The sequence below is a fragment of the Asterias amurensis genome, chromosome 12 (genome assembly GCF_032118995.1).
Source record: "Asterias amurensis chromosome 12, ASM3211899v1".
NCBI lineage: Eukaryota > Metazoa > Echinodermata > Asteroidea > Forcipulatida > Asteriidae > Asterias > Asterias amurensis.
The window spans coordinates 19,718,670-19,728,669 of record NC_092659.1 but is presented as its reverse complement, the minus strand read 5'-3'; the positions used below and the strand labels follow the sequence as shown (position 1 = coordinate 19,728,669).

Sequence of the window (10,000 nt, the reverse complement as noted above, 5' to 3'; positions counted from 1 at the left end):
CTCGGTGGGGCCCGGGGATTCGGCGATGGGCTCTTCCCGCTTCGCTCGCCGCTACTAGGGGAATCCTTGTTAGTTTCTTTTCCTCCGCTTAGTGATATGCTTAAATCCAGCGGGTCCTCTCGCCCGACCTGAGGTCGATTATCGGTTCGTGTTTTACTGTTATAGGAGGGGGGGTAGCCCGCGGCCTGCTTGGGAGGCCAAGAACGGGTCGCGCTCCTCACCCCCCCACGGACCCGTCAGCGCGGGCCCAGTGGAAGCTCTCCCTTTTCGGTCTCTCTCCCTCTCCGGTCTCCCGGGGCGGAGCCGGCGGCCACTGGCCGAGGCCCGGAGACTGCGCGCGCGGCGACCCGTCGGACCCCACCCTTACTCCTTAGTTGGCGGAGGACAGCCGGCGATCGTGGTGTGGAGTTGCTCCGGTCGCCCATACAGACAATGGGGGCAGACCGAGACCGACCACGCCACGGCGGGTTTCCTCCCTTTGCCAGGGTTGGGGTTCCTCGTTTACACTCCGGCGGGTCGCCCGCGCCTCCGAGCACAACGGACAGCGCCGAGCCGGTGCTGCCGCCAACGCTTCAAGGCGGGACGTGTTGGAGAGGGGGTTTCTGTGCCCCTTCGGGAGAGTTCTCGTGTGTATTCCACAAAGGCATTACCCGATCTGACGCCTGCAGCCATTAATCCTCGCGGGGAGAACAACCAACTGCTTCTCCTCGCGGCTGCCGGCCGTCGCTCTCGCACCGTGGTATACCCGGGCACCGCGAGTGTATCCGCGGACTCCGGCACGGCGATTTCTATCTGTACTCACGACCCTCAGGCGGACGAGGCCCGGGCCGCGGGGGGCCCGGGCCGCCATGTGCGTTCGAAAGGCCGATGATCACTGCGTTCTGCAATTCACACTGATTCACGCAGCTGGCTGCGTTCTTCATCGGCGCACGAGCCGAGTGATCCACCGCCAAGAATTGTCTAACTCTTGGAAATTCGCTTCTTGTTCGTTCGATCACCAATGAGTGGGTTTATCGTCCCGCGCCCCGTGGTCTCGGGCGCGGGGAAATATGGTCACAGTCCGCGGGACGGCGCGAGATGACTCGATCGCTCCGCCCCGCCCACGACGGGAGCAGCCGCCCGTTTGTGGGGGTGGGAGAGTACGGCGGGCCTCTATTACGCCGTGTCTTCCCTGCCCGCCCCCACTAGGTCGCATTTAAGGCCAGGCCCCGGCGTCCCAGGGCCCCCGGTGGATCCAACAGACCAGGCGCAGCCATCCAGAGCCCGCACCCCAAACCCCGCCGCGGACAGGGCAGGGGGAGCTCCGCGGTGCAACTTGTCCGGTCTCGGATGCCGGCACATGGGCCACTCCCGCGAAACACATCCGGAGACGTCACTGGGGGAGCCCCGCCAGACCGCACTTTCCACCCGATCCCTCCGCCCTCCTCCGTCAAACAAACGCAACATTTTTTTGCCAGATTTTTATATATATATATATTTGTTGTCGTTTTGTTATTTCCTTCGTTTCGGGATCGGCGTGGACATGTACATGGAGCGGCCGTGTCAGGCGGGGTCCCCGCGCTGTGGACCCGGCGCGGGTCCTTGTTTCGTTCCTCGTTAATGATCCTTCCGCAGGTTCACCTACGGAAACCTTGTTACGACTTTTACTTCCTCTAAATGATCAAGTTCGATCGTCTTCCGGGCGCACGAGCGAGGCGCCAGAGGCGCCCCGCCGCGGCCCGTCCGAGGATCTCACTAAACCATTCAATCGGTAGTAGCGACGGGCGGTGTGTACAAAGGGCAGGGACGTAATCAACGCGAGCTGATGACTCGCGCTTACTGGGAATTCCTCGTTTAAGGGAGACAATTGCAACTCCCTATCCCAAGCACGAAGGGGGTTCAGCGGATTGCCCAGGCCTTCCAGACAAGGACGATCACCCGCTGATCCCTTCAGTGTAGCGCGCGTGCGGCCCCGAACATCTAAGGGCATCACAGACCTGTTATTGCTCAATCTCGCGTGGCTGAACGCCACTTGTCCCTCTAAGAAGTCAGCGCCCGGCTCGGCGGCCGGCGCGACTATTTAGCAAGCCAGAGTCTCGTTCGTTATCGGAATTAACCAGACAAATCGCTCCACCAACTAAGAACGGCCATGCACCACCACCCACAGAATCAAGAAAGAGCTCTCAATCTGTCAATCCTCACTGTGTCCGGGCCGGGTGAGTTTCCCCGTGTTGAGTCAAATTAAGCCGCAGGCTCCACTCCTGGTGGTGCCCTTCCGTCAATTCCTTTAAGTTTCAGCTTTGCAACCATACTTCCCCCGGAACCCAAAGACTTTGGTTTCCCGCAGACTGCCCGCCGCGTCATTGGAGTAACGCCGGCGGATCGCCAGTCGGCATCGTTTATGGTTAGAACTAGGGCGGTATCTGATCGCCTTCGAACCTCTAACTTTCGTTCTTGATTAATGAAAACATTCTTGGCAAATGCTTTCGCAGTCGGTCGTCTTGCGGCGATCCAAGAATTTCACCTCTCACACCGCAATACGAATGCCCCCGTCAGTCCCTCTTAATCATTACCTCGAGTTCCGAAAACCAACGCAATAGAACCGAGGTCCTATTCCATTATTCCATGCTCTGCTGTCCAGGCTCACGGCCTGCTTTGAACACTCCAATTTTTTCAAAGTAAACGTTTCGGCCGCGCCCGGCACTCAGTCAAGAGAACCGGGCGGAGACCGAGAGGAAGGCCAGGCGGGCAGTGGCGCGCCTTGCGGCGGACCGCCAGCCTGCGCCCAAGATCCAACTACGAGCTTTTTAACTGCAGCAATTTTAATATACGCTATTGGAGCTGGAATTACCGCGGCTGCTGGCACCAGACTTGCCCTCCAATAGATCCTCGTTAAAGGATTTAAAGTGTACTCATTCCAATTACAGGGCCTCGAAAGAGTCCTGTATTGCTATTTTTCGTCACTACCTCCCCGTGTCGGGAGTGGGTAATTTGCGCGCCTGCTGCCTTCCTTGGATGTGGTAGCCGTTTCTCAAGCTCCCTCTCCGGAATCGAACCCTGATTCTCCGTTACCCGTTACGACCATGGTAGGCGCATAACGTACCATCGAAAGTTGATAGGGCAGACATTCGAAGGATCCGTCGCCGGTGCAGAGACCGTGCGATCGGCCAGGTTATCCAGAGTTCACCAACGGAGCCGGGCGGACCCGGGTTGGTCTTGTTCCTAATAAGAGCACGCCTCCCGTAAGGTCGGCGCTTGATTGCATGTATTAGCTCTAGAATTACCACAGTTATCCATGTAAGGGGATGCGCTCCAAGGAACCATAACTGATTTAATGAGCCATCCGCAGTTTCGCTTTTGAAAGCTTGTACTTGGACATGCATGGCTTAATCTTTGAGACAAGCATATGACTACTGGCAGGATCAACCAGGTAGCACCTCGTGCTGCGGCCGGCGAGCGGGGCTCGCTCGGACCGAGCGGATTCTGCCGGGCTCGGGGCGCTCGAGCCGGCGATCCGTTTCACCAAATGTTTCGGTTCGGTTCCCGGGGGGAGCAGAAGTGCGGGCCCAGGCGCGAGTCTACGGTGCTCGTACCAGCCCAAGCACAATCCGGTCCCGTTTACCCTGCGGGCCAAGGCGCGAGTCTACGGTGCTCGTACCAGCCCAAGCATGGTCCGGTCCCCTTGCCACGCACACACACACACACACGTTTCGGGTCCCGGGAGCAGAAGCGCGTGGCCAAGGCGCGAGTCTACGGTGCTCGTACCAGCCTGCGGGTCAGCTCCCGTCGCCCCTTCTCTCTAGTTCTCTCGTTCGAATCGCCAGGGGGATAGAAATCAGATTCGCCGGGGCGTGTGTCGTCCGCCGCCGTCCCCCATCAATCGCCCGGGAATGGGTGGGCCGTGGAGGCCCGCCCGGCCGGTGTGGTTGCCCGGGTTCGGGAAAGTGCTCAACCTACGCTTCGGCAACTGGGATGCCAGGGGGGTCCCGCTAGCGCTTGGCGTAACGGGCCGGGGCCGTTTTCCCCGGTCCGGTCGGCCTCTCGCGCCCATGCGGGCTTCACTGAATGCCATTGGGTCCGGGATCCGCCCCGGGGTGCGAGACGGCACCGTCCACTCCCGCTTAGGGAACGAGACGGCACGGTCCACACCCCGCGCACTGCGACGGACCAGTCCGGTAGTGCCGACACGGTCCCCCGCTAGGGGAGACCGTCTTCGGCACGCATAAATTCGACGGCGCCTTCCGTGCTACACCACGACAACAAGGTCGGCGGACCCGTGCCGGGGTTTGCCACACCCCGGCTGTCCTACCCTACCCTCGGTCTCTCTCCCTACCTCTCTCCCTCGGTATGATCCTGCCGCGAGGGGTTGCCCAAGCCCCTCGCCTATCGCAGGCCCTGGCTGGCCAGGCACTGCCGTCGGAAGCGTTTACCCGCCCGTGCAACCCGACAGAGCCGGGCCCGCTTCCTACTGCCACGGGCGGGGTGAATTGTCGGCGTGCCCGGCTGGCAGCACCGCCGTTCATTAGCCACCGAGGCCCCGCGGGCCCCTCGATCTACCCGGCGGGGGTTGGGGGTGTCCAAGCCCAGCTCCGGTTCCCTTGACGGAGCAGCGTGCAGGGCCGGGGAGCCCTGCCGTCGGAAGCGTTTACCCGCCCGTGCAACCCGACAGAGCCGGGCCCGCTTCCTACTGCCACGGGCGGGGTGAATTGTCGGCGTGCCCGGCTGGCAGCACCGCCGTTCGCTAGCCACCGAGGCCCCGCGGGCCCCTCGATCTACCCGGCGGGGGTTGGGGGTGTCCAAGCCCAGCTCCGGTTCCCTTGACGGAGCAGCGTGCAGGGCCGGGGAGCCCTGCCGTCGGAAGCGTTTACCCGCCCGTGCAACCCGACAGAGCCGGGCCCGCTTCCTACTGCCACGGGCGGGGTGAATTGTCGGCGTGCCCGGCTGGCAGCACCGCCGTTCGCTAGCCACCGAGGCCCCGCGGGCCCCTCGATCTACCCGGCGGGGGTTGGGGGTGTCCAAGCCCAGCTCCGGTTCCCTTGACGGAGCAGCGTGCAGGGCCGGGGAGCCCTGCCGTCGGAAGCGTTTACCCGCCCGTGCAACCCGACAGAGCCGGGCCCGCTTCCTACTGCCACGGGCGGGGTGAATTGTCGGCGTGCCCGGCTGGCAGCACCGCCGTTCGCTAGCCACCGAGGCCCCGCGGGCCCCTCGATCTACCCGGCGGGGGTTGGGGGTGTCCAAGCCCAGCTCCGGTTCCCTTGACGGAGCAGCGTGCAGGGCCGGGGAGCCCTGCCGTCGGAAGCGTTTACCCGCCCGTGCAACCCGACAGAGCCGGGCCCGCTTCCTACTGCCACGGGCGGGGTGAATTGTCGGCGTGCCCGGCTGGCAGCACCGCCGTTCGCTAGCCACCGAGGCCCCGCGGGCCCCTCGATCTACCCGGCGGGGGTTGGGGGTGTCCAAGCCCAGCTCCGGTTCCCTTGACGGAGCAGCGTGCAGGGCCGGGGAGCCCTGCCGTCGGAAGCGTTTACCCGCCCGTGCAACCCGACAGAGCCGGGCCCGCTTCCTACTGCCACGGGCGGGACGATTTGTCAGCGTGCAGAGCCGGGGAGCCCTGCCGTCGGAAGCGTTTACCCGCCCGTGCAACCCGACAGAGCCGGGCCCGCTTCCTACTGCCACGGGCGGGACGATTTGTCAGCGTGCAGGGCCGGGGAGCCCTGCCGTCGGAAGCGTTTACCCACCCGTGCAACCCGGCAGAGCCGGGCCCGCTTCCTACTGCCACGGGCGGGACGATTTGTCAGCGTGCAGAGCCGGGGAGCCCTGCCGTCGGAAGCGTTTACCCGCCCGTGCAACCCGACAGAGCCGGGCCCGCTTCCTACTGCCACGGGCGGGACGATTTGTCAGCGTGCAGGGCCGGGGAGCCCTGCCGTCGGAAGCGTTTACCCGCCCGTGCAACCCGACAGAGCCGGGCCCGCTTCCTACTGCCACGGGCGGGACGATTTGTCAGCGTGCAGAGCCGGGGAGCCCTGCCGTCGGAAGCGTTTACCCGCCCGTGCAACCCGACAGAGCCGGGCCCGCTTCCTACTGCCACGGGCGGGACGATTTGTCAGCGTGCAGAGCCGGGGAGCCCTGCCGTCGGAAGCGTTTACCCGCCCGTGCAACCCGACAGAGCCGGGCCCGCTTCCTACTGCCACGGGCGGGACGATTTGTCAGCGTGCAGGGCCGGGGAGCCCTGCCGTCGGAAGCGTTTACCCGCCCGTGCAGCCCGACAGAGCCGGGCCCGCTTCCTACTGCCACGGGCGGGACGATGCGTCGGCGTGCCCGGTTAGTAGCACCGCCGTTCATTAGCCACCGAGGCCCCACGGGCCCCTCGATCTACCCGGTGGGGTTGGGGGTCCAAGCCCAGCTCCGGTTCCCTTGACGGAGCAGGGCTCAGGGCCGGGGAGCCCTGCCGTCGGAAGCGTTTACCCGCCCGTGCAACCCGACAGAGCCGGGCCCGCTTCCTACTGCCACGGGCGGGACGATTTGTCAGCGTGCAGGGCCGGGGAGCCCTGCCGTCGGAAGCGTTTACCCGCCCGTGCAGCCCGACAGAGCCGGGCCCGCTTCCTACTGCCACGGGCGGGACGATTTGTCAGCGTGCAGGGCCGGGGAGCCCTGCCGTCGGAAGCGTTTACCCGCCCGTGCAGCCCGACAGAGCCGGGCCCGCTTCCTACTGCCACGGGCGGGACGATTTGTCAGCGTGCAGGGCCGAAACCCTGCCGTACGGAGCGACCCCGGACCGGTGGACCCGACTGCCCGGCCCGCTCAATATCTCAGCTCACGTTCCCTTCTTCCGTCGCCGCCGCCCGTCAGGGGGTAGGTTGCCGGCTCCGGGAGGCCCACTAAATAGCTCGTCCCGCCACGGTGAGCCGGTTTCCCATTGCTTTACACTGTTTTGGAAACTTTTCATTTGGCCGACCCCAGATTTTTGTTCTCACCCCCCTATAGTAGCCCCAGCAGGTTGAGGACTGGTGGCACCCTCTTACCCCCCCCCATCCGCCGGACTCCGGGCCCAAAAAGGGTCTCTCGGTTCGGTCACCAACCCCCTCGTGGGTCTGGAGACCCACGAGCGCCTCAGCTCTGAACTCGACCGTTCTCGGAACGCAGCGGGCGCCGCCAAAAGCCTACCGTATCTCTTGAGGACTTTTTGCCTCCGAACTCGAGCCATTTTTCGCGAACTCGTAGAACTGGCCTATCTGTCCGGGTTCTGGGCCACTTTTTGGCCAAAGTCCGAGGACAGGAGGCCGACTTTCTCCGGGAGCGTGTTTTGCCGATTTCCTGCCGTCTGCCACGGCCTGATTTTTGTCCCGCCCGGTGGTCATTTTCACCGAGGATTTTTTTCCATGGAAAATTTTCTAAGTCCAAACTTTTTTCTAAGTCCAAAATTTTTTTTTATTTTCCCATCCTTTTCGGCCCAAGTCCAACCTTTTTTTTTTTTTTTTTGTTCTAGTATTTTTTATGTCCGGGTTCTGGGCCACTTTTGTCCGGGTTCTGGGCCAATTTCTCCGGGAGCGTGTTTTGCCGATTTCCTGCCGTCTGCCACGGCCTGAATTTCGTCCCGCCCGGTGGTTATTAAAGTCCGGGGATTTTTTCCATGACAAATTTTCTAAGTCCAAACTTTTTTCTAAGTCCAAAATTTTTTTTTATTTTCCCATCCTTTTCGGCCCAAGTCCAACCTTTTTTTTTTTTTTTTTGTTCTAGTATTTTTTATGTCCGGGTTCTGGGCCACTTTTGTCCGGGTTCTGGGCCACTTTCTCCGGGAGCGTGTTTTGCCGATTTCCTGCCGTCTGCCACGGCCTGAATTTCGTCCCGCCCGGTGGTTATAAAAGTCCGGGGATTTTTTTTCATGGAAAATTTTCTAAGTCCAAACTTTTTTCTAAGTCCAAAATTTTTTTTTATTTTCCCATCCTTTTCGGCCCAAGTCCAACCTTTTTTTTTTTTTTTTTGTTCTAGTATTTTTTATGTCCGGGTTCTGGGCCACTTTTGTCCGGGTTCTGGGCCAATTTCTCCGGGAGCGTGTTTTGCCGATTTCCTGCCGTCTGCCACGGCCTGAATTTCGTCCCGCCCGGTGGTTATTAAAGTCCGGGGATTTTTTCCATGACAAATTTTCTAAGTCCAAACTTTTTTCTAAGTCCAAAATTTTTTTTTATTTTCCCATCCTTTTCGGCCCAAGTCCAACCTTTTTTTTTTTTTTTTTGTTCTAGTATTTTTTATGTCCGGGTTCTGGGCCACTTTTGTCCGGGTTCTGGGCCACTTTCTCCGGGAGCGTGTTTTGCCGATTTCCTGCCGTCTGCCACGGCCTGAATTTCGTCCCGCCCGGTGGTTATAAAAGTCCGGGGATTTTTTTTCATGGAAAATTTTCTAAGTCCAAACTTTTTTCTAAGTCCAAAATTTTTTTTTATTTTCCCATCCTTTTCGGCCCAAGTCCAACCTTTTTTTTTTTTTTTTTGTTCTAGTATTTTTTATGTCCGGGTTCTGTGCCACTTTTGTCCGGGTTCTGGGCCACTTTCTCCGGGAGCGTGTTTTGCCGATTTCCAGCCGTCTGCCACGGCCTGAATTTCGTCCCGCCCGGTGGTTATTAAAGTCCGGGGAATCGGTGTATTTTACGCAAACTTCGGGAAGGTGCGTCGCCCGGCGGCATCAACCGGGAGGGCCCCCGATCACAGGGAACGCTGCTGGGTACGTCCTCTCTCGTGTGCGAAAGTTCTGACCGAATCGCACCAGGCACTCGGCCGGGGGAGGCGAATCGCGGACCCCCATCGCCAAGGGCCAGAAGACTCCCGACTCGGCGTTATTTTCGACATTCGGGCACATGCCTCACAGATGTATCAGCACCCACGGGGCCACCGATCGCAGGGGCCACTGCTGGGTATGTCGTCTGTGTTGTATTGACGTCGGTAGATGCGAGTCGCCGACCCCTTGCTCGTGGGGGACGGAGCGCTGTTGGCCCCCACCAGCCATCTCTCACCTAACGGTAATAATAATCGTCGTGCCACAAGGCTCGGCTCGGGTGTGGCAAAGGTGGTCACGTTTTTAAGATAGTCCCAATTATCTGGAGCAAAATTTCCACGCAGGAAGTTTAACCCTTAATAGGAATACAGAAACTGAGAAACGTAGCGGTTTTGCTTCTCAGATTGACGGACGTGGCACTTCAGCATCAAAGATCGGTGGGCTCCCGTCCCAGACATTTCTATCCTAATAATAATAATAATCATCGTGCAAAAAAGCATTTATAAGGATCGGCTCGGGTGTGGCGGTTATCTGACGGACGTGGCACTTCAGCATCAAGATCGGTGGACTCGCGTCTGCTGGCGGAGTCATTTGTTAAGTGTTTGGTCTTTTCCACCGTTCGGGCCAATGCAGCCACCGGTTGGTGGGGCTCGGGGCCGTGGAGTCGAGGGGAGATGCCGTGCGCGCGGCCGGGGTCGGTCGCCGTCCTCTTTACCCGACCAGCCTGCAGTCAGGCCGGGGCTGGGGACCGCTTCCTTCCCGACGGCCGCGGCACTTGAAACATCTCGGTCGCTCTCGTCTCCAGACCCGTCTTAGCCTCTAGGCCAGGGGAACCACCGGGTCCCGGTCCTCGCCGCCTCCCCTCTCTCCCCGCCTGCAGACGGGTCGGTCGTCGGGGGAGCGGTCATCGGGTCCGTTTCACCGGCGGCCCACGGTAGGCCCAAAAGGGGTCTGTTGGGGTTAGGGGGAAGTAAGGGTTAGTAATAACGCGTGCAGTTAGTAAGAACTCATGAAGGTGATTGATGATCGTCGGTGAACAGTCGGTCCATTCCGGCCAAACCCCTGGGCTTTCAAGAACGAGAGACTCGCCACGTCTACGGTGCGGGCAAATCCCGGTCCCCGCCGCCTCCCCTCTCTCACCGCCTGCAGACGGGTCGGTCTTCGGGGGAGCGGCCGTCGGGTCCGTTCACATGTGGGCCACCCAAAAAAAAATTAGGGTTAGGGGTTAGTACGGTTAGTAGGAACGTGTGCAGCTGAG

The 10,000-nt window shown here is 60.6% G+C and overlaps 3 non-coding genes across 3 annotated transcripts in view; all 3 read right to left on the bottom strand.

Moving 5' to 3' along the window:
- LOC139945645 (large subunit ribosomal RNA) overlaps positions 1-137 on the bottom strand; it is a 4,054-nt gene extending 3,917 nt beyond the window's left edge. Inside the window, exon 1 of the ribosomal RNA XR_011787120.1 lies at positions 1-137. This exon is cut by the window's left edge and continues 3,917 nt beyond it. This is a non-coding gene — a ribosomal RNA (large subunit ribosomal RNA).
- Positions 138-801: 664 nt separating this feature from the next.
- On the bottom strand, positions 802-958 carry LOC139945660 (5.8S ribosomal RNA). The gene has a single exon (XR_011787134.1). It is a non-coding gene; the product is annotated as a 5.8S ribosomal RNA (ribosomal RNA).
- A 639-nt stretch (positions 959-1,597) lies between these two features.
- Positions 1,598-3,412, bottom strand: LOC139945687 (small subunit ribosomal RNA). Its single transcript, XR_011787160.1, has one exon. It is a non-coding gene; the product is annotated as a small subunit ribosomal RNA (ribosomal RNA).
- Between the last annotated feature and the right edge of the window lie 6,588 nt (positions 3,413-10,000).